The 27,311-nt window shown below is 39.0% G+C and overlaps 1 non-coding gene across 1 annotated transcript; it reads left to right on the top strand.

Annotated features, from left to right (window-relative positions):
- Positions 1 to 2,815: 2,815 nt before the first annotated feature.
- On the top strand, positions 2,816 to 2,919 carry LOC122240625. Its single transcript, XR_006220404.1, has one exon. It is a non-coding gene; the product is annotated as a U6 spliceosomal RNA (small nuclear RNA).
- Positions 2,920 to 27,311: the final 24,392 nt, after the last annotated feature.

The following is a 27,311-nucleotide window of genomic DNA, read 5'->3' on the forward strand; positions in this document are numbered from 1 at the left end:
GCATTTTCCTCAGTGTACACTCAACCTGTCAATACAACCAAGATGCAGCAAGCAGGAATAGAAGATACCTAAACCAGAGTGCAGTGCCCACATTTCAGTTCCACAAATGGGCAGACGTTGCTCAAAATTTTTCTCAAGAGCATTAATGCTCAAGGACTCTGCTAACTGCTGGATAAATAAGTCATGACCTCTTGTGCTGAAGGAATTCACAGAACAGGTGTTTCTACCTCCTCCAAATTTTTAGAATTTCTGTGTTATCACTTAGTTGAATATTCTTCACATTGGGTAACAAATTATGAATGTGACATTCCCCAGACCCCAAACAGGATTCTTCTCATCTATGAAAAACCAAAAGAGCTATGTGAAAACTACTAGGGTCGATTTTCTTACTCGAGTTCAAACAAACAAAAAAATACTAGTTATCATTTAAATGACAGAGCAAATAAATTTTAAATAAGGTAATAAATACCAAATAATTCATATTTAGTAGCTTTTTAACATTTAAAGAAAAAAGATATACTTTCTTCTCGGATCTAATTCCTCCATCTGCCACAAACTTTATTTACTTACTTTTTTAAGTTTATTTATTTTGGGAGACAGCGTGCAGAGGAGGGGCAGAGAGAGAGAAGGAGAAAGAGAATCCCAGGCAAGCTCCATGCTGTCAGCGCAAAGCCTGATGCGGGGCTGGAACACAGGAACCGTAAGATCAGGACCTGAGCCGAAACCAAGAGTCAGACGCTCAACCGACTGAGCCACCCAGGCGCCCCCATCTGCCACAAACTTTAGACATTCTTCTGTTGGCTTGCTTATTGTATGTACCATAGGCTGGGGAACCAAGTGGTTAAGAGCTAGAATGTTCATACAGTGTATTATCCAAATCACAGCACTTCTGCGAGTGAATAAAATCACAATAATTATATTGGGGCAACAGAAGTAACCTGGGACCATCCCAGGCAAACTGAGACATATTGTCACCCTATTAAAAGCTTCTGATCTGATGTCAGAATTTGATGCTGGGCAGGGAGAAACAATTGAAAGCTTTTGAGTAGTGTTGTTAAATGACCATAACTTCAGGAAGTTTAGTCCAGAAGTGAGTTTTGGCCGGAACAGACCGGAAAGAGACTGAGGATAGGAAAGCCCATGAAAACGTTCTTAGGGCGCTAGGAAAGAAACAATAAGAGGCCCAGCGAGGATGGTGTCAATGAAAAGAGAAAACCTATAGGAGACGTCGGCAGTTAAAGAAGTCAGATAGGTTGTACTACTTGTGCAAGTAGTTAAAAAACATTACACACATCTCGAAGGACTTGACAGGTCAACGACAGGCATAGCAGAGCACCTGATAGTAGGAAAAACCAAGGGAGCTCCGATTCTAGGGAAAAGCTGTTTGCTCCCTATCTGTTCTCATACTTCCTGTTCATGTCAGTGCCAGGCTCACAGGTGTGCGCTTCATGCCAAGGAGAAGGGGAGCCCTCCACAGACCGCTTGCTACCATGTAAAGCGTAGGTAAGCCAAGAGCTTCCTTCACCGGTAGGGTAATAAAATGCCACCAACAATTGCTCCAGACACCACTTGGTGGCACCAGTACCCTGAAATGATTGAAATGTAACCTGCTATTCTAGATCTTAAACGGGGAAACTTTGCACTCATAAAAAAAAGTCTTCGGCCAACCCTCAAGTTCAATTTTTTTCATGATTATCTGACTTCTTCCAGAACTTTCACATCCTCCTTTATCTCAATCAATGGAAATCCTGAAAACTAGAAGATGAGAATGTTTTATTTTAATGATTTCTTGTTATTTCAAAAATTCCTTTGTAGGCATATACACATATAATTTGCATAAATGTGACCACACCAGATGTTCTCATGTTAGGCTTTTCCTTTCTTGTTTATTTGCCTGATGCACCACCCCTATAATTCCTCCTTACCCCCTTCCAGACAGCCCATTTAACAACCTAGTATGTATCCATTCATGTTTGTTTCCATTACCATATGACATTATACAAATGCATGTACAGACAAGAGAGATATAGACAGAGACAAATGTATACCTATAAAAGTGTTTTAGATCAATGATTTAGAAAATGGGCTCTTATAATTTACTCTTCTATACACCTTGCTTGTCTCCCTCCACAGTATCTGATGGTAATCCTTATAAGCAAGTAGTATTGTTCCAATTCACTTTTTTGGGAGGTTGCATAATATTCCATGGTATAGACATACATTAATTTATTCAACAACAGTCCGCTATTAAAGGGTACTCACTAGATTTCAAATTTGTTGTTGTTGTTTTGCCACAATACATAATGCTGCTGTGGAAATCTTGCGTTTATATCCTATATAGTAGTGTTCCTGTCTCTATAAGTTAGATTCGCAAGAGAGGAAGGATGGATTGAAGGGTAAATATATACTTTCAGTTTTAAGAAATGTTGCTAGATTTACATTCAAAAAGGCTCTTTAAAATCCCCATTTCCACCAGCAATATATGAAAGTGCCCTTTTCCTCACATCTCCACTAGTGATGTGCAATGTTGCTTTTTTCTTTTGCCAGCCTGATGAATATAAAGTGAGATAACACCATTATTTAACTTTTTGTTTTCCCGACTAGTTGTGATTTTGAGCATCCTTCCAGGTGTTTTAGACATTCTGATTGGATTCTTCACAGCTCTTGCCCAAAGCAAGGATATTTTACAGGGGGTTTTGCTTAGTAAATAAGCTATAAAAATATTGCTAAAATATTATAGAAAATAGAAAAATAGGTTTTATCATGGTCGCCATTATCTATATTTGATATCTAACTCCAAAAGCACTTGGGTGCGCGCTTCAGCAGAATCTATACACTGAAATTAGAACAATACAGAGAAGATTAGCATGGCCTCTGTGCAAGGATTGCATGCATATTCGTAAAGCATTCCTTATTTTAAAAATACATTCATACATACATGCATACATACATAAAAGCACTGGGATGCCAGAAAATAATCTTGTGAGTACTCTTCAATTCTGGAATGTCTACTCTAAGGGCAGATGTTGGTTATTCTTCTCTTCATAAGGAATTGTCTCACTCTGAGTGCTCTGCTTCTGATTGGACATTCTACTGCTGTATATGTTTAAGTAGGAGTTGGTATTAAATAGAACCAGTCCCATTTATTTGAGTGTCATTCAAAATACTTGCTTTAAAAAAAAAAAAGAACAAAAATCAGTAGGAAAAGAAATTGTATTTTTAAGCTTCTAAGAAGATTTTATAAACAATGTAGCCCAGAGAACAAAAAACCTCATAAAATGACTTGACAGTGTCCTTTTAAGTGAACATATGTGAGTTTATGCATCCATATGTGTTCACATATGTCCTACATATGCACAGCCAGTTGCTAACCAACCAGATTGTTCAATGTGTATGTTTACTGTAAAACAAGCCGAAAGTGTTTGGTCTCTTTGTTAGAGAAACAGCTCATAATTTCAAGTATACAAACGTCAGTTGTTTCTCCTTTCTTTTTTTTCCAAGCCAAATGAGCTGTTGATGCCCAATTTGGCAGGATCCTAACTGAGGCTGATTCTTGGCCAGCTGCAGAAACCCAGCCCTGAAGGTTCGGGAAATTTTTACAAGAATAAGGAGCTTTTCCTAATGGCTCCTTAAACCATAGGAAGTTTCCTTAGAGCCTCAGCCAGTTTCTTCCCACTCAGTATCCCAAAGGATAATCATTAACATTCTTTGGATACTAATGGATGGACTTAGGGTGTGAAATGAGGGTATCAAGATCCCCCTTACTTTGGTCAAATACTCTTTCAAAACCCATTGTTAACAGAAAACATCCTGGGGATGTAGAGATTATTTCTCTACTTTATCTATGACTCCTCAGTATCTCATATTTTATTTCAGCCTTTATGACAGTGCTCTGCAGCTTACAATGGTGAATGAAATTTGACCCAATTTCCGGTTGAAGATGGAGACTTTGAACAAATTAGACCACTACTTCTACAATCACAGCATTAAACCCAATTATCACTATTACTATCCTCTAATACTCACATGAATATTCTCTGAATAGCAGAAAGAACAAGCATGTAAGGAAGCAGGCTATAGAGAAAAGAGTTTATGCTCTGGAGTGGGAGAGTTTGTCTAATCCTGGCTATCATTCCCTGGCTCTGTGGCCTTAGTAACTTCACGCTTCCAACTTCAGTTTCCCCATAAGCTACATGGGAATAGTAATGCCAATTTTCTAAGCTTCCGATGAAGGTGAAATGAGATAACCTATATAAAGAATAATGCACAGTAATGGGGACACATTAAACGCTCAATAAATGTGAATTCCCTTCCTCTCCATCTCTACTTTCCTCACTCTAGTCCCAGCAAAAAAGGGAGAGATGTGAGAACCAGGAGTATTTCTTGGTCAAGGAGATAATCCCAAAGTCCCCAATCCTAATGATGGGGGGAGGGGGAAGGGCAGGTAGAAGAGAGGCTCAATCCAACGGAAAAAAAATTTTTTTTAATATTGTCTTTTGATATCATTGAGACTAGACTGATAAATATGTATGTGTGTTCATTAATGCATACTCACTTATTTAACATCTACTGTGTGCCTAGAATAGAGCTTGACATAAGTGTCCATAAATACTTCTTAAATAAATAAATGAAGACCAAGCCCTTAAAGCACCATCATAATTTCTTTATAGATGCTCAGTTTCCTGGAATTATTTTTATAAGTGATGATTCTCTGCTTTCTAAAGTGAATGTCATAGTAAGGAAGAGGTATGAGTATCTTCCGTCATTGTTTTAGTCAGCCCCCAAAACAACTAGAAGTATCCAATCCATCTTCCAGTCGGCCAACACAGGCTCCTTGTACATCTAACCACCTCTCATTCCTTCTTTCCCTTCCTCCATTCAACCTTCCTAAAGCTGTCCAGTATTTCACCACAACTGAAAAATAGAATTCCTATTGCTGCAGGTGTCTGTGTGTTTGGGGCAAAATGAGCCACTGTTGACAATTGTAAAGAAAGAAAGAACAGCTGTTTGCATCTGGATCGCGGGTAAAAAAGAGAGAACAGCTGGTGGCAGCTGTGGCAGACAAGAAAGTGAGCAAGTGAGCAGCTGCTGGTAATTCAGAATCTACTAGACTGCCCAGAATAATTGAAATCCAGAAGAAGCATGCAAGACTCGACTTCACTGCTCCACTGTATCCTGCTCTTCATTAGATCTTACTTGTCTTTCATTAGAGACATTCCCATGATAGCCACATGAGGACTCCCAGTAGGAATATCATCAGCCCCTCCTCCCCATCAATAACCCTTTAGAGAATCAAGCCAAGAAAGGTAAGATGGTACAGACACTACTTCCAGTAAGCCCAGGCTCGTTTTTACAAGAAGGAAGCAGTCTGTGGTTGACAAGGGAAGGAATGTTACCAGTGATGGATCTATCACAAGAATGGGCAAAAATAATTCTTTCTACATTACAAGATATTGTGGTCATTTTGATGATGATCCCACACTTCAGAATTCAGCAGGCTAACATAAAAATGTGATAAGTGTAATATAAGCCTAGAAAAATACATTTTGAAACCCTGTCAGTGGTTTCAGTGTTCCTATTTTCATGTGCATGCAATCTTGTGAATGTGTGTACATGGAAATATTCCCCTCTATTTTCCTTTTTCTTTTTAATAAAAAGAGGAGAAAGACATTTTTGTATCATGCATCTGGTGACAAAATGTTTGGTTTGTTTTTGTGCCTCCCACTGGTTCTTCTAGTCATCTGGAATTCTGTGATAAACTGAGTGGCTCAAAAGTATGTCACTATTTTTTGTCTTGCTCAACACAGAAGTAAAGCATCTCATCACTCCAATTTATAGAATTTCAACTCTTTAGTTTCTAAGGTAAAGTCCAAGAGAAGAAAAAAGAAACTACTACAATGTTATATATTGAGTTATATACAACTCTCTGCCCGCCAAAAAAGAATAATTAAATATGTTATATGTCAAGCTATCTGCATTTGCAGAAATGATGATTTTGCAGATAGTGATAGGGAAAATGCTTGTGATGTAACATTCATGGAAAAGAGTCTGCTAAGATTATTCACACATGAAAAGTTAATGCAAAATATATACCATGATTAAAACTAAGGTAAAAAGACAGGCATAGGACAATGATATAAAAGGAATTTGTTAAAATAGAAGAAGCCAAAGGGCACTTGGGTGGCTCAGTTGGTTAAGCATCAGGCTCTTAATTTTGGCTCAGATCATGATCTCATTGTTGGTGGGATTGGTCCCCACATCAGGGGTTCTCTCTCTCTCACTCTCTCTCTTTGCCCCTTGCTTGCTCACACATATTTGTGCTCTCTTCCTCTCTCAAAATAAATAAATAAACATGAAAAGAAAAAAGAAAAAAAAAAAGAAGCTGAAAGGTGATAGCAGAGAAGGAATTTTAAATCTTATTTCTTTTCTCTTCTCCTTTTGGTTGATAAATTATATTAATATAAAAGATCTAAATAATAATTAAACTATTACAAAAATTACTAATAAAATCACTAAACTACAACTTCTATTAAGGACTGGGTCCTTCCCTGTTTTTGATCACCTTTATCTCCAATGCCTACTGCAGTGCCTAATTACCAATAAATATTTGTTGAATGAAGTAAATGAAATAAGTGAATCATCTGCATTTGTAAATGACACTTGTAAAAGAGAATGAAACACTTCCCCAATGGCATATGTGTGACTGAGAAAAGAAGGCCTGCTCTAGTCTAAAGTTCAATTAGAAACATCCCTTAAGATGTGCACTCACAGCATTTTGAAATCAGCTCTCTCCTGGTGAGATATGTGGCCCAGCCAGACCTCGTGAGCCCCCAAATTCTGAATTCTAACCAATCCAAATATGCTCCCAACTCTAAGATATGATTCTGTGACTTAGATTAGGAGAAAAGGGAGAGGAAGTAGTTGCCAAAGGACTGATGTCACAAGCACCTGGCCCTTAATTTACCAACCAGAATGGTCCAGGACAAAGTTCTAGATGTGTTGTGCTCCGGGTGAGTAGCTTTCTTCAAAGCAAGTGTGATTAACATTTCTATCCACAGCTCCTCTCTCTAAAGTCCAGGCGTTATTCCCTGGTTTGGCATTGAAAGAAGTGCTTGAGTTTTAAGTAAGGTAGTGAGAGTATAAGATGCCATTCAGTCTTGATTTTACTGTTCCATATTCCTGCAACATTAAACTCCACAGATTAAGGACTTTTCACCAGGTCAAAGGCTGCCTTTGAATTGGCCTCCTCCCTGGGGGGAGGGACTACTAACCTCCTCCCTGGGGAAATTGTGATATACTCATCATTCCAATACGAACATCTTTATACAAAGTCTGTTTTCCAGATATTTTGAACCTTCCCCAAGCCCTGCTTATATAAAGTGTCAATGTTCCGTGTTGATGTAAAGTACTCCTGCTCTCTGAGCATAGAGTAACTCAAGACCCTGACAAACTTGTATGTCATCCAAAATATGTTTGCAGACTTTTCCCTCTTGTCTATAAAATAGCATGAAAGGAAATGTCTTGCTCCATAAATATAACTGTCAAGTGTTTAAATGACTTGCACTTCATCATCATCATCACCAAAATCATAAACTGCCCTTTTTTGTCCAGGGCTGGGATTGTAGTATACTCTGCATATTCAACAGATATTTGAGTAACACACTGAGAAGATGTAGCCACTAAGTTTTTTATGAACCTTCCCTAAAGAGACCATAACATCTAGTTATTTCCAGATACAATTTCTGTATTAGAAGTGTGATGGTTAATTTTATGTATCAACTTGACTGGGCCATGATATATCCAGATATTTGGTCAAATATTATCTGCTGTTTCTGTGAGAGTGTTTTTGGATGAGATTAACATTTAAATTGGTAGACTGAGGAAGGCAAATTGCTCTTCATAATGGGAGTGGGCCTCATCCAGTCAGTTGAAGGCCTGAACGGAACAAAAGATCTGACTCTCCACCAAGTAAAAAAAGGATTCTTCCTGCCTGAAGGCCTTCATACTGGTACCTTGGTTTTCTCCTGCCTTTGAACTTGAACTGAAATATTGCCTTTCCTGAATCTTGAGTCAATCAGCCTTCAGAGTGGAACTACACCATCCATTGGCTCTCCTGGTCTCCAGCTTCACCAGCTCATCCTGCAGATCTTGAAACCTACCAGCCTCCATAATCACATGAGCCAATTCCTTATAATAAATCTTTTCATATACACATCCTATTGGTGCTGCTTCTCTCAAGAACCCTGAATAAAACAACACATAAGATTTAACATTTTATTCAACACATAGGATTCTATTCACTAATAGAGGACTCTGGGAAGATGGCAGAGTAAAAAGCACCAGGGATCTGTCTCTCCACCTAGATAGCAATTGCACTGGCAGAATCTCTCTGATGTAACTATTTTGGAACTCTGGAGTCTGTCAAAGGCTTGTAATTTCCAGGGGAAGACTTGGATGGTAAATTGAAGTTAATTTCAGTCAATTTCAGTTCTTAGCAGAGTAGTAGCTAACCATCCTCCACCCTCTGTCCTGTGACAGGCTGCTCTGCCAGCGATCCTGGAGCAGCCTGCACTCAGTTTCCTGGAGTCAGGCTAGGCAAAAAGGACACTGTCTTCTCATTATCGGAACTCTGTGTTCTGCTCATTGATTGCTGCTTCTGAGCACAGAGGTGCAAAGAGGCGGCCAGCCATTATTGTTGAACCTCCCCGCCCATGGTTGCAAGCCCCTCCCCTGCCAGCTGAAGGGAATTCTAAGGGATTTAATGAAGCAGGCTTCACTTTTCACTTCTTCCCCTTTCAGAAGCCAGACATTGAAGACTAGACCATTCAAAAACAATCCCATATTTGGAGAAAATTAGAAAGCGACTGTGCATGACCAGGGAAAAGCTCAGAAACAAACTACGAAAGACCTTAGGCTTACACATCAGGCTCTTCTTCAGCATAGAGACATCCTACAACAATCAAAAGCAAACAAACAAAAGACAAAGACAGTAACAAAAACCAGTCAACACTTGGGAAGAGTGAAGATCTGATTTCCAGAGTTACCATGTTATTATGTCCAGGGTGCAACAAAAAAGTACAAAGCGTACAACAAAATAGGAAAGTATGGCTCATTTAAAGGAAAAAGTAAATCAATAAATCAACAGAAACTCTCCCTGTAAAGACTTACAGGCAGATATCGTAGACAAAGACTTTAAAGCACCTATCTTAAAAATGTTCAAGGAACTAAAGTAAGATGTGGAGACAGTCAAGAAAATAATATGTGAACAAAAATGGAAATATCAATTGATAGGAAGTCTAAAAAGATCCCCTCCCCCCCAAAAAAATTCTAGAACTCAAAAGTACAATAACTGAAGTGAAAGAAAAAATCACTATAGGGATTCAAAGGCAATTTGAACAGGCAGAAGTAAGTATCAGAGAACCTGAAGATAGGACAATGGAAATTATCAGGTATGAGGAACAGAAAGAAAAAAAAGATTGAAGGAAAGCAAACAGAGCTTATGGGGCCTGTGGAACACTATAAAGCTAATCCAGTAGAACTAGATGTGCAAAGAAAATGTAGCATCGTTTTTTTCTTATCCTTATTAATTCAGTCTCTTCCAGATTAAATAATTGCTGTCTGGTAAATGCTCAATACTTCAAGTTTTCTCTTTCTCTCTTGGTCCTACAGCATATGCCATTGTGGAGTACACAGCCACTGATGTGACTTTATGGTGGCAGGGAGTAGAGGATGGGACATCTTGAATACCATTCACCATCTGAATTCTTGTTAGTTCCTACTGTGGAATTGCTACCTAGTTCTTGAACTGATATCTGCTAAGGTGAAACCGAAAAAGACTGTCTTCAGGGCATTGCACTGGCATTTGCTGCTGAAGTCAAGAACAGTGGCCATTTATCTCTGGTCTTGAACTTTTTCAGGTCCCCCCATTATGCTCTTTGTCTAGTCCCCCAGGGTTCCACGCAATCTGGTCTCATTCTCTTACTTCTCTGACTTCTTTTCTGTCATTCTTCCCTTTGCCTACCCTTCCCCAACTACATAGACCTCTCTTTTCCTTGAACATACCTGGCATATTCCTGTCTTAGGGTCTTTATGCTGCTAGCCCCTCTGTCTGGAATCATGGTTTGCTTCTTCACTGTGTTTGAGACTTTGCTCTGATGTCACCTTCCATATAATATATTCCTTGATCATCTTATTTAAAACTGAACATCACTCCTGAGCTCCCACATTCCCTTGTTTATTTATTTCCATGGTAATTGTCACTATTCAATATATCATATAATTTACTTATTTGTTTGGTCTATTGTCTATCTCCCTCCTTAAGAATATAGGCTCACTCTAGACATTAGGGCTGGCAAATAGTGCAGAGAGCTCAGAGTTAATGTGGTACCTCCTCCATGACCATGAGATTCAATGAAGCACATCAAGCCCCTAAGAAAGCATGAACAATGAAAGGTGCAATACACAATAAGATTCTGAGTGAGATGGAGCCAGTAACAGGCTTCCCCCTTGCATTCATGTCCTTCGCTTTTCAGGTTTCCATATTTTCATCATCTCAGTCTTTACTGGCTTTCGTTTTAAAACTCCAAAGCTACCAACAAATGACAAAAATGTCTTAATTTTTGTCAAAAAATTATTGAGGGCCTACTTAAATTTTTGCATTAGTGAAGATAAACACTGTAACTAAAACATTTCAACTCTTCGCTGGGACTATCAGCCCAATATGTTATATACAGCTGGGAATTGAGGGGGTTGAAGGACCCAGGCATTTCCCAACTTATGGCTCCATTCTCCCTATCAACAACCAGGAGGGAGAGAAAACAAAGGGTGAAATAGATAGCAGTTGCCTGACCGCCTTGACCATACACATTACTTCTGTTCACATACCATCGGTCAGAACTAGATTATGGTATGGGGCGCCTGGGTGGCTCAGTCAATTAGGCATCCGACTTCTGCACGGGTCATGATCTTACAGCTTGTGGGTTCGAGCCCCATATTGGGCTCTGTGCTGACAGCTTGGAATCTGGAGCCTGATTCAGATTCTGTCTCTCTCTCTCTTTCTGCCCCTCCCCTGCTTGCACTGTTTCTCTCTCTCAAATATAAATAAACATTAAAATAAATCTTTTTAAAAAAAAAACTAGATCATGGTATAACTGGATGCAAGGAGTCATGGAATTAGTCTCTGCTTGAACAACTCTTTCCCTGTGCTGATTCTATGCCATGAAAGGAAAAGCACAGATCTTGTTGGACATTTAGCTCTTTTAATCATTCATGTCTTATGGTGTGTGAGCATTCTCATGTACATTCTTTCATTAATTCTGTCAACATCTTCATCAGATATTAATATCATTCCCATTATACAGAGGAGGAGACACACCTAGAGATAGGTGCCCCAAGATTTGCGTTTTTAATACAGGCTTTCTTGAGATATAATTTACATACAACACAATTCACCAACTTAAAAATACACTTCAGTGATTTTTAGTATATTAATTCACAGAGTTGTGCAACCATCACCATGGTCAATTTTAGAACACTTTTATCATCTCCAAAAGAAATAGTATTTCCTTCTCATTTCCTCCTTAGTCCCTTCCAACCCTAAGCAACCACTAACCCACTTCCTGTATTTATAGATTTGTCTTTTCTGGACATTTAATATAAATGGAATCACACTGGGTGGCTCAGTTGCTTAAGCCTCTAACCCTTGGTTTCAGCTCAGGTCATGATCTCACAGTTCATGAATTTGAACCCTGCATCAGGCTCTGCGCTGAGAGGGTGGAGCCTGCTTGGGATTCTATCTTCCTCTCTCTCTCTCTCTCTTCCCCTCCCCAACTCTTTCTCTCTCTCTCAAATATAAATTAATTAAAAATAAATAAACTATTAAATGGAATCATACAATATGTGGTCTTTGTGACTGGCTTCTTTCACTTAGCATAATGTTTTCAAGGTTTATCCAGGTTGTAGCATGTATCAGTATTTTATTTCTTTTTATTGACCAACAATATTCCATTTTATGGATGTGCCACAAATTTTTTTAACCATTGATCAAGTGATAGACACTTGGATTGTTTCCATTTTTGCTTATCATGAATAATGTTGCTATAAACACTTGTGAACAAGTTTTTATGTGAACATGTTTTTATTTTTCTTGAGTATATACCTGGAAATGAAATAGGTGGGTCATATGGTAACCTGTGTGTTACGTTTTTTGAGGAACTGTCAGGCTGTTTTCCAAAGTGGTTGTGCCATTTTACAATCTTCATAGCAGGGCGGAGTGCTCTCTTTTCTCCACAGCCTTCCCAACACTTATTATTCATCTTTTTTTTATTATAGTGGGATTTGCATTTTGAAAGATGACTATTTCTGTCAACTTCAAACTTAGGATTGTGGCTCAGTTCCTCTGGTAAGAAGGTAGGTAAGGACAGAGAGCCATAAGAAGAATTTTAAAGGATTTCTCTTCTGTGCTCTTTCTCCCAGGGACTTAATCTGCCATCTGGATGCCCAGAAACCTGAGGTTATATTGTGGGATTCCATGAATGCCTGCCCTTCTTGGGTTTACCCCATGTTCCAGAATTTTCCTAATCACTCCTTTCTTGACACTCACTATAACTGGGTGCAGGAAGTTTTGAACCCTTTGTTTTAACCCATCTATTCAGATCCAGTTGACTCTCTGATCTGAGAATCTTTTGACTCCTGTATTTAGGAGTAGAAACCTTTATATCAAAATTATGTTTACATGAATGAATACTCACTCATTTAGAAAGTACTTTTTAGAGCTAATTTGTATTAAGCTTCTTTAATTTCTCTTTTTAAATGTTTATCTCTTTATTTTCAGAGAGCACATGTGTGCATGCAGGTGAGTGGGGAGGGGCAGAGAGAGAGAGAAATAGAGAATCCCAAGCAGGCTCCACGCTGTCAGTGCAGAGCCAGACACGGAGCTGGATCCCAGGAACCATGAGATCATGACGTGAGCTGTTATCAAGAGTCAGACACTCAACCGACTGAGCCACTGTGGCACCCCAAGCTACTTCAATTCCTCGATAAAATTTTTATTCCAAGGCATTAAGGCATTTCTAAATTTTTTCCCTTTTGATTTTTTAATTTACTGAAATTCCTTTCATTGGAATCAATTATTTTCCACATAAGGTTTAAATGAAAATGTTATTCAATGTGGGTTTTTTTTCCTTGCCGTTCATATCAAATTTTTCCTGAATATAGTTTCTGCAATTGCATGTGCTCTTTTATGGTCACTATTTGTACCAAGTCCAATTGTCTCAGGTCAAATTATTCACACCCAAACTTAGTCAAAAAATTGGATTCCTGCATCAATTTTTATGCAATAATAAGTTTCAACATGTGCCAGTTTAGCTGTTGGCAGTTTTATTTCATGTTGATTACTTTTGCCAAGTCTAATTTTTCCCTGTTCAATATTTGCATGTTTCAATGCGAGCATCAAGACATGATTTGTCATCAGATTTTCATCTCTGACAAATTTTAACATGTGCAGGTTCAACCGTTGACTTCTCTTTTGTGCTGATCATTCCCACCAGTAATATATAGTATAAATTGGATAAAGGACTGATAGTTTGGATTTTTTTTTCTGTTTTAGCTAATACACAAGAAAACTGTAAGTTCCCTCAGCTATGCCAAAGTTTATTCTGCCTTCTGGAATTTCTCTATATTGATGATCTAATTCTTTAACATATTTCCAATCAACATATTTAACATATTTCCACCAGCCAGCCATGCTGATGGCCCAGCAAAGAGCAAATGGTGGGATCAGAACATCCTTGGGGCCAAATGTCTCTGCATCATGATATTCTAGGGGCTAAAACAATCCAGTGTCACAAAATTAATCTTTCCAATATGCTCTATACCTGATTCATCATTGGAGTCAGCTGGGGAAGTTTTTAAAACATATATCTTCCTAACCTATCTCTTCCCATCCCTGTCTGTCCTAGGCCAGCAAATTTTCACTTCACGGGTCTGGGATATGTTCCCAGCATCTGCAATTTTTAAAAAAGTTCCTTTAATGATTCCACGGGGCATCTGGGTGGCTCAGTCAGTTAAGCATCTGACTCTTGATTTCAGCTCAAGTCATGATCTCACATTCATGAGATGGAGCTCCATGGTTGGGCTTGGTGCTGACACTGTGGAGCCTGCTTGGGATTCTCTCTTTCTTGTTCTTTCTCTGTCCCTACCCTGCTCTCTCGCTCACTCTCTCTCTCTCAAAATAAATAAGTAAACTTATTTAAAAAGGTAAAAAATAAAAAGTTCCTCTAGTGATTCTTATGTCTATCCATAAAGGGTTGGGTGTCTTCTGGGCTAACCATACCCAGAAAAGGGCTGTCTATATGGATCATGCATATGTCACAATTCTTTCAGTACTTGAACTTACAAAAAAAAAAAGAGAGAGAAATAAGGCATTAAGGAGGAAAAGGAGACTGCCGGTGGCCAAGAAAGCATGCTAACTGGAAGGGCCTGGTAAAGATGTAAGAGGTCAGCAGGCAGTGGCGGTCAATCTGGAGGTCAAGAGAAGGAAGTGGAAATAAAGCAGTACAGTTTAAAATGTGTGTTCTCGGGGCGCCTGGGTGGCTCAGATGGTTAAGCGTCCGACTTCAGCTCAGGTCATGATCTCGCGTTCTGTGGGTTCCAGCCCCATGTCGGGCTCTGTGCTGACAACTCAGGGCCTGGAGCCTGCTTCGGATTCTGTGTGTGTGTGTGTGTGTGTCTCTCTCTCTGCCCCTCCCCCGCTCACACTCTGTCTCTATCCGTCTCTCGAAAATGAATACACATTAAAAAAATTTTTAAATGTATGTTCTCAAACCATAGGCACCATCAAGTCTTTCCCTTTTTGCAGCCCTTGTTCTGCTTTGACTGGTTGGGGGCAGACTTTTAAGGCTGGCCAAGATGTTGCCTTGCTTGGTGACTAAATGTTCAGGTAACCTGATATAGCAGGTATAAATCTCAGTCTACAACTCAAGATTGGAAAAAAATAGAACTTTACATTCTGTGATTCAACTTATTTTCTATTTTTGAGATGCCCGTTCACTGTAGAAAGAAAACTAAGTTCAGTGAGTTCAAAGTTTTTCATCTTTGCCCCAAAGTGGGTCTGAAATAGGATGGTGGAACAGTGGTTTTAATGACAATGTGCTTCAAAGGAAAGCCTGTTATGTCACTTGCAGAGACAGGTGGCTCCCCACCCAAAGTTTGGTTTTGGATACTGATACTGATGCTATCACATACACACACACACACACACACACACACACACACCCCAAAAAGGTACAAAAAGGCTCATTACTAACGTAACTGAGTGTCTGGGAGAGCAAGGCAGGCCTCTCAAGCAAACCTGAAATGAGAAAGCAAGGGAAGGAGACTGGTGTAGGTTTTTAATTGTAGTGAGGGTTTGGGGCTGAGGATGAGAGTCTCCATAAAGCAGGAGCTTGTGGTTTTACTGGTGCCAAAATTGTGAGCGCCCAGGCTTCTTATCAGCTTGTCCAAATGTAGACATAAGGGGAAGAGGGAGAAGTGAGATATAACAGCTGTCAACAATCAAATACCCAAATACAGAGTCTGAGCCTTCATTACAAAGTCATTAGTCTTTGATTTCATTTGTCCACACAAAAATCTTCTGAAGCAACCAGCATCTTGCCTGATACTTGGTCTTCAATAATAATCATTATTAGGGTTATTATTACTGATTAATATCAAAGTCCCAAGAACTGCCATGTTTTACATGCACATTTCATTTAACCCTGATTGCAATCTTAGCATGCAGGTAATATTATTATCTCACTTTACAGGTGAAGAAAGTGAGGCACAGAGTTAATGGCATCTGACCCTCTAAAAGGAGTCAGAGTCAGGATTCCAACTCACACTGTCTGGTTCTATACCTCTGTTTCCTATCTTCCTGATTCTTCTCATTCTGCCATGGTATGGTATAACCAAGCTGCTTTGGTGCATGGGGACTTCTATGACACTGTCCCTAGACAGTCTAGAGCTTACTGCTTCCATGTGACTCTAATCCTGGAATCAGGGCTCTGGGCCCCACTCTGTAGAAATGGATCAGCCAGGATCCTGGCAGAAATCAAATGCACTTCCAAACTGGGTAATTTATGATTTCATAAAGGAAATGTTAACAAAAATGTGGGCAGGAGGGGACAGGGAGCCATCACCACCCTATACCCAGCCAGAATAAATGAGGGGAGGAAGTGGCTATGGGAACCAAAAAGTGAGCAGTGCAGAAAGAGCCATCTGACAGAAGCTGTGGCTTTTATTTAAGGAGAACAGCTGGGAAGGCGAGGGAATAAATATCCTGTTCCTATTTTCCTCCCGTTCTCCAGATCTCTTGCCAATGTCTTCTACTGGCCAAACCCAATGAAAGAATGGAGGGCAAGGAAATTGCTCATATTGCCCATATGGATAGTCACCCAGGGCACCAGGCAGGATGAAGGGTGTGAAGTGGATCTGTGGGGTAAAGTATACAATGACCGTCATAAGCTTTTATCATTGCTTTCATCATTCTTCCTCACTATACTTTATCATTCCTCTTCCCTTCCCTTCTCTTTTCTCCCAAGGCTAGGAAAAAAGTAATATACATACATACATACATACATACATACATACATATATATATAGAGAGAGAGAGAGAGAGAGACAGAGACAGAGACAGAGACAGAGAGACAGAGAGAGAGGGAGAGAGAGAGAGAGAGAGGTGGGAACTGGCAGAGGCAGAAAGGAAATGCTCTCTCTCTCATTCTCCACTCTGCCTCCCCATTTCCTAGGAACCTATTCAACTGCAAATACTACCGTGTCTGCCATATATTGGCTTAAACACAAAAAGGTTTATCTGGCTCACATAGCTGGTTTTATGATCCATTGGGCTACCAAGGACCCAGAGCCTCTCCATCTTTCTGCTCTAGAGTCCTTGACATTTTTGCTTTCATGCTCACTCTGGTTGTCTTATGGCTCATCTAAGATGGTTGCTCTTCCTCCAAGCATCATATTTGTGCATCTATGCACAGACAGAAAGAAATACTAAAGTATAAAAGCATAAAAGAAAAAGAAGAAGGAAAAGGCTCTCAGAAATACATCACTTACATCCCATTGGCTAAATTGTGTCATATGACCAACTTAGACTACAAGACAGTATGCCCTGCAAGGGGCTTTAGTTGAAAGAATGGGAGTTCCCTTGAAAAAGATGGAAAGGAGATAGACCCTGAGTGGCAAGCTGTCAAAATACTCATCATTTTATCTATATCACAAATCTGCTCTGCTCTCATAACTTCTTAGGCCTTTGGAAATTAAATCCAGAAAGTGATTTATAGGCTAGAGATGAATAGATAGATAGATAGATGACAGATAGATAATATAGACATAAAGTACGTGACTGCTCAGTTAGTATAGGTTTCTCAGACCTTCTTGCAGATAGGTGTAAACATTTGACCATCTTCTCAACAACCGAATATGAGCAGAAGAGGTGTGTGCGCCTTGAATTTAGGCCTTAAGACACAAGACATTTGTTACTGTACATCTTCTTCCCCTTTCTATAGACCAAAAGCTAGTGCCTGTCACCAGCTTCTGCTGTGCTTTAAAGGACAATGGACCAACAAGATTGCATACCTCTAAATGTCCACATGGATCAGAAACATGTCTGAATCTGGACTGTTAAATCAAGGACTATTATGGAAAGAGAGAAGAACTTCTTTGTTCTATAAGCTACTGCATCTTGGGGTCTCGAAGTTACAGCTTTTATCCTACCTAATACAGTTTCTATCTCAAATATGATTCTCTAGGATGGTTACAATTTCATGCAAAGCTGTGCCTGGGTTTATGTGATATTTTTCTAGGCTTCCCAGAATCAGTGTTTGAATTCTTGCCTCCTTTGTTTATTTGTCATTATTCATTTTCCCAGGACTTTCTCCCTTTTCTAAGCATTGTTCCATCCTTCTCACTCCCCTGTCTGGAGTTCAATTGGAAATAGAAGAAATTAAATTTGTAGATCAGCAGCCATTGCTTGGGCAGTGTGGATTTTGTCAAGGATGAAGATAAACAGTTAGGAACTAAAGCCATATGCAAGACGGGTATGGAGCAACATCTGAAGGAGACCAGGCCACACTGGGAATTCTCATAGTCCCTCCTTTAGGTTAATGGGTGTACTGAGTCTCATCATTTAGCCTAGTCTTGGTTTGTTCAGTTTTCTAGATCTGTACCACTTGAGACAGGTATAGTCTCAGACTCTTTAGTATGACTGCCATTAGGGCTTTTTTTTTTTTTAATTATACCTGTCCTTCTAGTGAATTCTGCCTTTGTAATCCAATTTTAATCATTTGTCAGTGAGTGCCTGAGTCATTTAAAATTCTAAAGAGAATATAGCAAATGACTGTGGAGATACATATGGACATAAGAATTATAAGAAGGCCTTGGACAATGCCTCTTAGCCAATATCCTACCCCATCTGGGATTATCCCAGAAGAAAAATTTTATCTCCACCCTGAATTTACAGAGAAGAGAGGTTTGACATCAATAGGATTGTGTAATACTTTGCATTCCCCTGATTTACCCAGAAAAACATTATACTTGGATTAAAAAAAAAAAAAAGACCACAGTGGGGCATCTGGGTGGCTCAATGGGTTAAGTGTCCAGCTATGGCTCAGGTCATGATCTGACGGTTCTTGAGTTTGAGCCCCACATGAGGCTCTGTGCTAACAGCCTGGAGCCTCCTTCAGATTCTGTGCCTCCTCTCTCTCTGCCCCTCCCTTGCTTGCTCTCTCTCTCTCTCTTTCTCTCTCTCTCAAAAATAAATAAACATTAAATTAAAAAAAAAAAGACCATGGAAAGAAACTTTAAGAATATCAAAGATGACTATGAAAAATAGGAGAAAGAGATGAAGGAGTATATCATAGTCAATTACTCTTGGGGTGCAAGGGTTTTGAGCTAGTGACTTTGGATAGAAGCTATCAACATCCAGCAGCCTGCTGCTTGGTTGAAAAATCTTGGAAAACTATCACCTTCATGATGTCACCTTCTGGAAGATTCAAAAGGATTCTCAGTTTTAGATCTCCTGTTGACACAGAAGTCCAGGGAATAGATGTATTATAACTTTTTAACTGGGAGAAGGATCCAAAGATTGGGATTCCCTAAAGTTTTACTGCAGTCTATGTAGGTAACAACACCTGATATGGTCCTTTACAATGAAGTTTGAGAATAGTCTTATGTTGTTGCCATTTCCTATAATCCAAGACTCAAGTCTGAAGGACATGCAAGAGTTCCTGTGGAGTATCATTGGGAACAGCTGTTTGGACCTGTTGATTATAAACTTGAGTATGCTGCATTAATCCCTTACAATATTGTGCCATGTTGGACTGAAAAAGAATAGTTAAGATAGAGGGTAAGATCTCTAGATTCAATGTGCATCCAATGACTATTTAATATAGGGATAGTCTATAGGTTTCTGTGAGACTGGCCCTAACATCCATGAGAATTATGAACAAAACCTTTGGCCTCAGTAACGAAAGTTCCTCAGATAGTTTTACAAGTCTCAGTTGGTACCTCTATCACCAAACAAATAGGTGGGTATTGCCAAGTGGAAAACACAAGGTCTTAAAGTTTCTTTGCTACTATCAAAGCATTTGTTTTATGGCAATGAAAGTCTTCTAGAAGACCGAGAAATAAGAACAATAGTAAGGACATACTTACAACCACATGAGATTAGTAACTGAATGAAATTCATCTGTAAATAGATGCTCAAAATATCCTAAAGATTTTGGCTTGTGTTTATGACCCAGTTTTACAATTTTCTCAAGATAGTAGGTTGAGGATACCAGAGGTATCCTCTAAAATCTTATTGAAGTGTCCCCACCAATGCTTATTTATGATGTTGTTTTTTTTTTTTAATTTGACAGAGAGAGAGAGAGAGAGCACAAGCAGTGGAACGAGGCAGAGAGAAAGAGAGACAGGGAGGGAGACAGAGAGAGAGAGAGAGAGAGAGAGAGAGAGAATCTTAAGCAGACTCCATGCTCACTGAAGAGCCCAACATGGGGCTTGATCCCACAACCCTGGGATCATGACCTGAGCTGAAATCAAGAGTCAGGCGCTCAACTGACTGAACCCCAAGGTGCCCCTATGATGGTTTTTTAAATTTCCTTTCCATAATGAGTGATAGCATGTAACACTTTTTGAGAAAATCCATTTCAGTATTTTGGGGAAGACCAAGAGACTATCTTGGTGCCATCATAGCTACCTGGGAGGAGAAAAAATTTAATCTTTTCCAATACATTTCTTCATAATCAAAATCATAGCTACCTGGGAGGAGAAAAAATTTACTCTTTTCCAATACATTTCTTCATAATCAAATGCTTGATACTAAAATTAACTCAAGACCTAGTGCCAACAGCTAGGAGTTAGTTTTGGCTTTGACTCAGCCTTGTTGGAAAGCCTGGATGTGTTAAAGCAACTCATTTAGTATAGTAATCTGCTAAAGCATTACCCTTTGCTTCTTGAGTCTGCTTTTTACTATGGGACCCAACCTTAATACAGCCAGTTCCTTTGGAAAAACAAAGCACTAATGGGAATTTTATGTGAGTACCATGTTTAATTGAAATACCAGATGCAGTTAAGCCACATTGCCTCCAAAGCATACCAAAATCACGAACTATCCCAAAACCATATTTGCTATCTGCATAGTTAGTTCCTCTCTTATCTTTGCCTAATTAGAAGGCTGTAGTAAGTGCTACAATTTCAGCAACTTGTACAGATTTGGCCCCTGGGAAAGGATAATATTTGAGTAAGTCTAAGTAAGTTGCAATCACATACTGAGCTTGACAGCTTCCTTGTTCAGTTCTCTAATAGGCTCCATCTATAAACATTTCTAAATCTGGCTTGTCAAAGAGTTTCAAAGAGATTAGAGTGAAGTAAGGAAAATTCCTGAATAAGTGCATTACAGTCATTAGGGTTTTTTCTCCTCTGGAAGAGAAAGAAAGTTGTGGGGGAGGGCAGGCTAGGGGCTACAGCAATGGATAGAAATATGTGTGAGTGAAAAGCGAAGGATTTCATAGAAGGTCAATCTCAAAGCAGAAAAACATTGAGTGTTTTCATTCAAGAGTGAGGTCTGAATGACATGAGGAACCATAATGTTAAGAGGAGATCCTAAAACTAAATCAATAGAAGCCTCAATTAACTGTGCTACTGTTGTCACTGAGGGAAGACAAAGAAGGTAGGCTTTTGCTATAGGGTAAAATGAGAGGCTACTATGCGTGATGAATGTCTGAAGCCCATTGTGCTATTGAATTAGAAACCTTAAAGTTTATCTTTGGGTGCTTCATATACAAATAGAAGGAAAGGCCTATCCAGGGTAATTAAGGAGTGCAAGCACAGGAGTTTTGAAGAGCAATTTTTAAGTTACAGAGGGCTCTAGGTGAGTCTGTCTCAGGCAAAGTCTCTGGTACTGGGAAATTAACCTGTACCAAAATAAAATAATCTTTTCTTCCACGGAGTTGCAGAAATAGGTTGCCCAGTCCACATTTGAGTGGCACCCCATTTGCAAAGTAGACCTCACTCCAACAGATCCACCAGAGTGGAATCATTATGCAGAAAAGCATGTTGATTAGTGAGAGGAGTATCTGAAATTCTTGCCATTTGGTTACTCCAAGGAAGGAATGATGGAAAGGTAAGTTTATGGTAGAATGTGTAGGTCCGGTGTCAACAAAAAAGAAACATGCTTGGAGTTTTTGCAACTGCATGGAAATTTCTCCCTTTTGTTTTAAAGGCAATTTTGGACAAACCAAAGGATCTACTTACTCAAAAGGGAGGCGTTTTGTCACAAAAAGTTATTTTAGATTCTTTCGACTGAAGGCAGAGCAAGGTTTTTTCCAGTGTCTCTTTTCCTTATAACATCCACATATATCTTTGTTCCAACTGGCTATAGACAGTTTTTGTTCCCGTGTTTATCTAATTGCTTAATCTGGAGAGTTATTAATTTAATCTGTAATTTTTTTTCTGAGCCAAAGTATCTTCAAAGTGCTCATCCAGCTCTTGTAGTTCAGAAAGAAGACAGTCTACCATTCTGCCTTCTGTTTCCTAACTAAATCTGTCACTTCAGGTTTAAAACCATCAACAAAGAAGGTGGTTAGGGCAGTTGTGATATCTTTGATCCTATTGAGAAAAGAGTATTCTAGAAGGTAGTAGCTATGCCATCTCTGCAATTAGGGATGGATCTGCTTTTTTTCCCTCCTTCCATAACTGGATTTTTGACCAATTGGTTTTGACAGGAAAGGCCTCAGGAATAGCTACTAAGACAGCTTGTCTCATTTGCACACTTTTTATATCCACCTGCAATTAAATTTTATCACATTTTTTTCTACCATTTTATTAATCAATCCATCATGCTTTTCAAACCAAGTGCTAGCATCTCTGGCCCCCCCAAAAAGATGAGCTAATTGAAAGAGATCAGGGAGTCCCTGACTATAGGTGAAAAGGTTTAAATTCTTAAACTAATTTTTGACTTTCCTTAGAAGGGATTAGAAAGTCCTTTGCTACATTATGGAAATCTGACCTTGACTAAGGTTTAAAGCTGTGGGACCATTCTATCTACATTAAAAGATATCATGAAGGGACATTCTCCAGTGAAAGGACTATATTTAGGAAGGGACAGTGGAGAATAGGAAAGAGGGGGTGAGAGAATGTGCAGGAGGATAAGCAAGAGGAGTAAAGCATGGGAAAGAGGAAGTTGAGAGACCGGAGGCCAGGAGGAAAGCCAATCCAAAGATAAGGCAAAAGAGAAAAAAGAGAACTTAAGTTTGCATTTTTTTTTTTAAGTTTGCATTTTTAGATCCTCCACATTTGTATTAGCTTTTCCTAAGGAGTCCTTAAGAGAAGTAATTTAATTTTTCTCTTAGAGGATTTTTGTCTTTAAGAGGCCTCTTCATACCAGTTAAAAACTTGTTGACCATTAAATGTTTGGAATCTTTGAATCTTTTGATGCTAAGTTACCATAAAAATGGATTGCCTTGGGGCTCCTGGGTGGCTCAGTTGGTTAAGCGTCCGACTTCAGCTCAGGTCACGATCTCGGGGTCCGTGAGTTCGAGCCCCGCGTCGGGCTCTGGGCTGATGGCTCAGAGCCTGGAGCCTGCTTCCGATTCTGTGTCTCCCTCTCTCTCTGCCCCTCCCCCACTCATGCTCTGTCTCTCTCTGTCTCAAAAACAAATAAAGGTTAAAAAAAAATTAAAAAAAAAATGGATTGCCTTATTTGTATTCCAAGTTCCCCGGTGGCCACCAAAATCCTAGAATACTCACAGAGCTTCCAAAGTTTAGTGTTATTGGCCTTATAATGTTACGCCTATATTCAAGTGCCCTGAACAAGCTAAGAAAATCTCCTTAGCGTCATGGCCCCACTATGACTGAAAACCTCATTAGTAGAAAAAATCAAACCAAGAGATGTATACAATTTGTATACAAGACAAAGAGGAAGAATAAAGGCTTAGACAGTGCTTCAAGACCAAGAGAGCCAGGCACTGGTCTAGTCCATAGAAGGAGTTGGTCCTCTAACTAAGTGGCCTGGGCTGAACAGCAAAGGGGCCAATCCGGCCTGAATCATAGCAGCAAAACTATGGAATAAAATCAACTAGAGAGCCATTAGCATAAGGCTCTGAAGGAAGGCTCCAAAGAACCATTTTAACTTGGAGAAGGACAGCGGAAAATTTTGCATGGCTTTAGCAGGAGGGGGTTGGCCAAAATTCAGCTAGACTTAGCAGGACAGGGTTTGGCTGCAGTCCAGCTAGTTTCGGAAATGGGAATACAAGGATTGTTCTTGCGGAATAAGAGTCACTTTTGGGGCAGTCTGGATTTTATTGAGAGAGGTGAAGAGGAAGAATTAGGGGTTAAAGTCATTTGCAAGAGGGGATGGGAAGGAAAAGCTATGGGGTTCAAGAGATTTGAGGGTGGGGGTACAAGGATTTGTGAAAGCCACAGTGGAAAATTCTCCAGTCTTAATTCACTTGGGGTCTCTTATACACAAAAGCAGTAAAACTTGTTTTCACAGGGGTCTTCAATGCCTTCATTCAAAGTAATTTCTAACAGTGACCATGTCAGTGGGAGCAATGTCTTATAGCAGAACTCCCTTAAGTCTCGTTAAACTGCTGGACTAGGCTGTGGATTGGGGGATTCTGGGAGAAGAGGAGGAGCTTTTCTCTGGATTGCCTCTTCTTTATACAGATGATAATTCAAATGTGTCAGGAATTCTGCAGGGTAAAATTCAAATGGGAAAAGGTAAATCCAATGGATAAATTCCTCCATATTACTCTATATCCAGATAAATTTGAAAACCTTTTAGAATTGAGCAGTGGTCTTTTATTCTATCAAGATCCCAGGATAATGAAGCACAATTTTGAGGAAGAGAATTCAAAGTACTTGAATGTTTGCTTATTTTGGTTCAGGGGAATGCTGGCACCCTTAAAAGACCAGCCCTTAAGTATGCGACATTGGAATGGAAGTCAAGTAGGAAAAAGCATTGGTTCTTCTTACATAAACTTTAGTTCAGTATAACTTTCTCACGACATTTCAGCTCCCCCACCCCAATCTTGGATGGAAATGAGTGAAAAGATAGGACCAAAAGAAGAGACAATGTTGAAAGATTTTCCAGATGCTTTAAAACCCTGGAAAGCATTCAGTTCTGGTTTGATCTGGGGTATAAGTTAGTCCACTCATTTTTTTCTCTGAGTCATACAACTGGTTCCTGAACTGAATGTTCATTTGTGCCCTTGTGAACAAGTTCCACAGCAGTTAGAGGTGAAATTATTGGAAAGGCTTCCATAGATCTGAGTCACTGAAGGGAAATCGTGTTACTTTTGTCTTTTCTCCTCTTCATGATTAAACAAAATTTTAATAAAAGCGTTATTTTTGCCATAATTTTTTCAAAAGGTCTTGGCAAAAGTGTCATTGCGGTAACACCTTATTCCAACTTTAAGACAGATGTAGAGTAACAGGCTGTAGGTGTTACTTGTCTGTAGTTAAGAGTCTCATGAAATATAAAACCCATTCATTATTAAATTTTAGTCTTGTTTGAGGTTTATTTGAACTTGTTTTCTCAATGTGCATGCAATATATAAAAATTGGCTTTGTCCAAACCATTCATTTAATTGCTTTTGACTGCTGGTGAGTGCACCATGTACCAGGCATGACAGTGTTTTATGTTAAGAGAGTGTAGTTCTGAAATAGCAGAAAACAAAGGATAATATTGTCATAGTTTAATACAAAATTCATCCAATCTAGGACAATGATGTTCATTATTTCATGCGTGTATCCCTGAAAAGGCTTAATGATTAACTATGCACTTCTCTACACCAGTTGGTTCTTTCAGAATATATATTTTCTTCTTGTCCATTTGCCATTCAGCTACTACATTCCACCAAGTCAGTATTTAGAACATTTTTCAATTGCTTCAAGAACATAAACTGTAGAAGTTCTGTAATTTTTAGTACTATGCTCTAAAAATTATACAGAGATAGATAACGTTTTTTTTCTGTACCTATTAGGTCTACTTAGAGAAGCTCAATTTAACAAGCTTATGTCAAGTTAAGTGACTAGTATTGTGATATATCTTATAGATATACTATTTTTTCAAAGATAAGATTAGCATATTTGCTTATACTTACAGGGATATATAGGAGAAAGTTATAAGAAACATTAGAAAACAATATAAGACTTTACAAATGTGTCAAATCGGGGGTTCAGGTAAGCCTTTAATTAAAATTGTTACATAGGTAAGTAAAATAGGTAAATTTTATCTTCTTTTACTCTCCTCATCCTTCTTCATGACATTTTTTCTCAGCTGTGAACACAATTATTCAGTTAGTTGTATAAACTAATTCACACTAAGGTTGTCTTGAATAAAATCACTAAATATTTGTTGAACATCTGCCCATGGACCAAACTCTGTACTTGCAGGTTAAAAACTATCTTTCTTTGATCTTCAACCCATCCTCCAAAGCATCAGTATTATCTGCAAGCTTGTTAGAAATTCAGACTCTCAGACCAACTAAATTGGAATCTGCATTTTAACATAATCCTCAAGTGATTTGTAAATACATTAAAATTTGAGATACTATGGTCTAGAGCGGTGGTTTAGCTTAATCAGAATCATTGAGGTGCTTTGTTATAGGGTCTACATTTGGAGAAACCTCAGGTCTAGAGGATATAAAAGAAGCCAAGATTGAGCTTTGCCCTTAAGTGTTTTATAACATAGCTGGGGATCAAATTGATCACACATTGAGCACTTAATTATGCCAATCTGGATGAGTTTTACTTTAATGCAGTAGTTTTGAGAAGAGAAGGATTAGGGTGGAGTTGAGCTGTCAGGAAAAGTTCTGTTGGCTGGGAAAATGGTGGTACCACTGATTAAGTTAAGAAAGGTGGAGGGGCACCTGGGTGGCTCAGTCCATTAAGCGTCCTACTCTTAGTTTCGGCTCAGGTCATGATCTCACGGTTTGTGAGTTTGAGCCCTACATCAGGCTCTTGCTGACAGTGCAAGTCTCCTTGGGATTCTCTCTCTCCCTCTCTTTCTCTGCCCCTCTGCTCACCCTCTCTGTCTCTCTCTCAAAAATAAGTAAATAAAACTTAATTTTTAAAAAAAAAAAAAAGGTGAAAAGTATGGCAAATTTGTAAGAAAAGATGATATGTTACATCACAGATATATTGACCTAGAGAGGCTGATAGACCATCAAGGAAAGTTCAAGCCATTGACACTAGAAATGCATAATCCTAGTGCTGCTAAAGATAAAAGTTAGAAAAAGACTATATGCACCTTGAGGACAGGAACCCTACCTTACTCACTCTTCTATCCTCAGTGCTAGTGGTACACCTGACACATAGGAGACATTGAATAGCTTTTTGTTGACTTAATGAATAAATGAATTTATTTAGGGCTCCTAAAAGCCATGACCCTTTACACACTTCCCCCACTTAGATGCATCTAGTCTGTGAAAGAAGACAATAGGAATAACCAAAAAGCTTAACTCAAACTGCATATCTTTAATAGTGGATTGTCAGGTCCTGAGGAAGCCAGAAGAGAAATATTTTGATAGGTGACATTTAATTTACTAGATTACCTATGGATAAAGCTAGTATACAGGGGAATCTACACACATTCATTCTATTTTGTGTGTGTGTTTGTCATGTGTTTTGTTAGAAGAAAAAAATGTTAGCAATCTTAAACACTCCCAGAAAGCTTTTAAAGTGAAGTTGAACTTTCTGATTTTCCCATTATCATTATTGAAAAAAACTGGGTGCTACTACATGCAAAGTCTCCTTCTCCAAGC

Source organism: Panthera tigris, chromosome B4, assembly GCF_018350195.1.
Source record: "Panthera tigris isolate Pti1 chromosome B4, P.tigris_Pti1_mat1.1, whole genome shotgun sequence".
Lineage (NCBI taxonomy): Eukaryota > Metazoa > Chordata > Mammalia > Carnivora > Felidae > Panthera > Panthera tigris.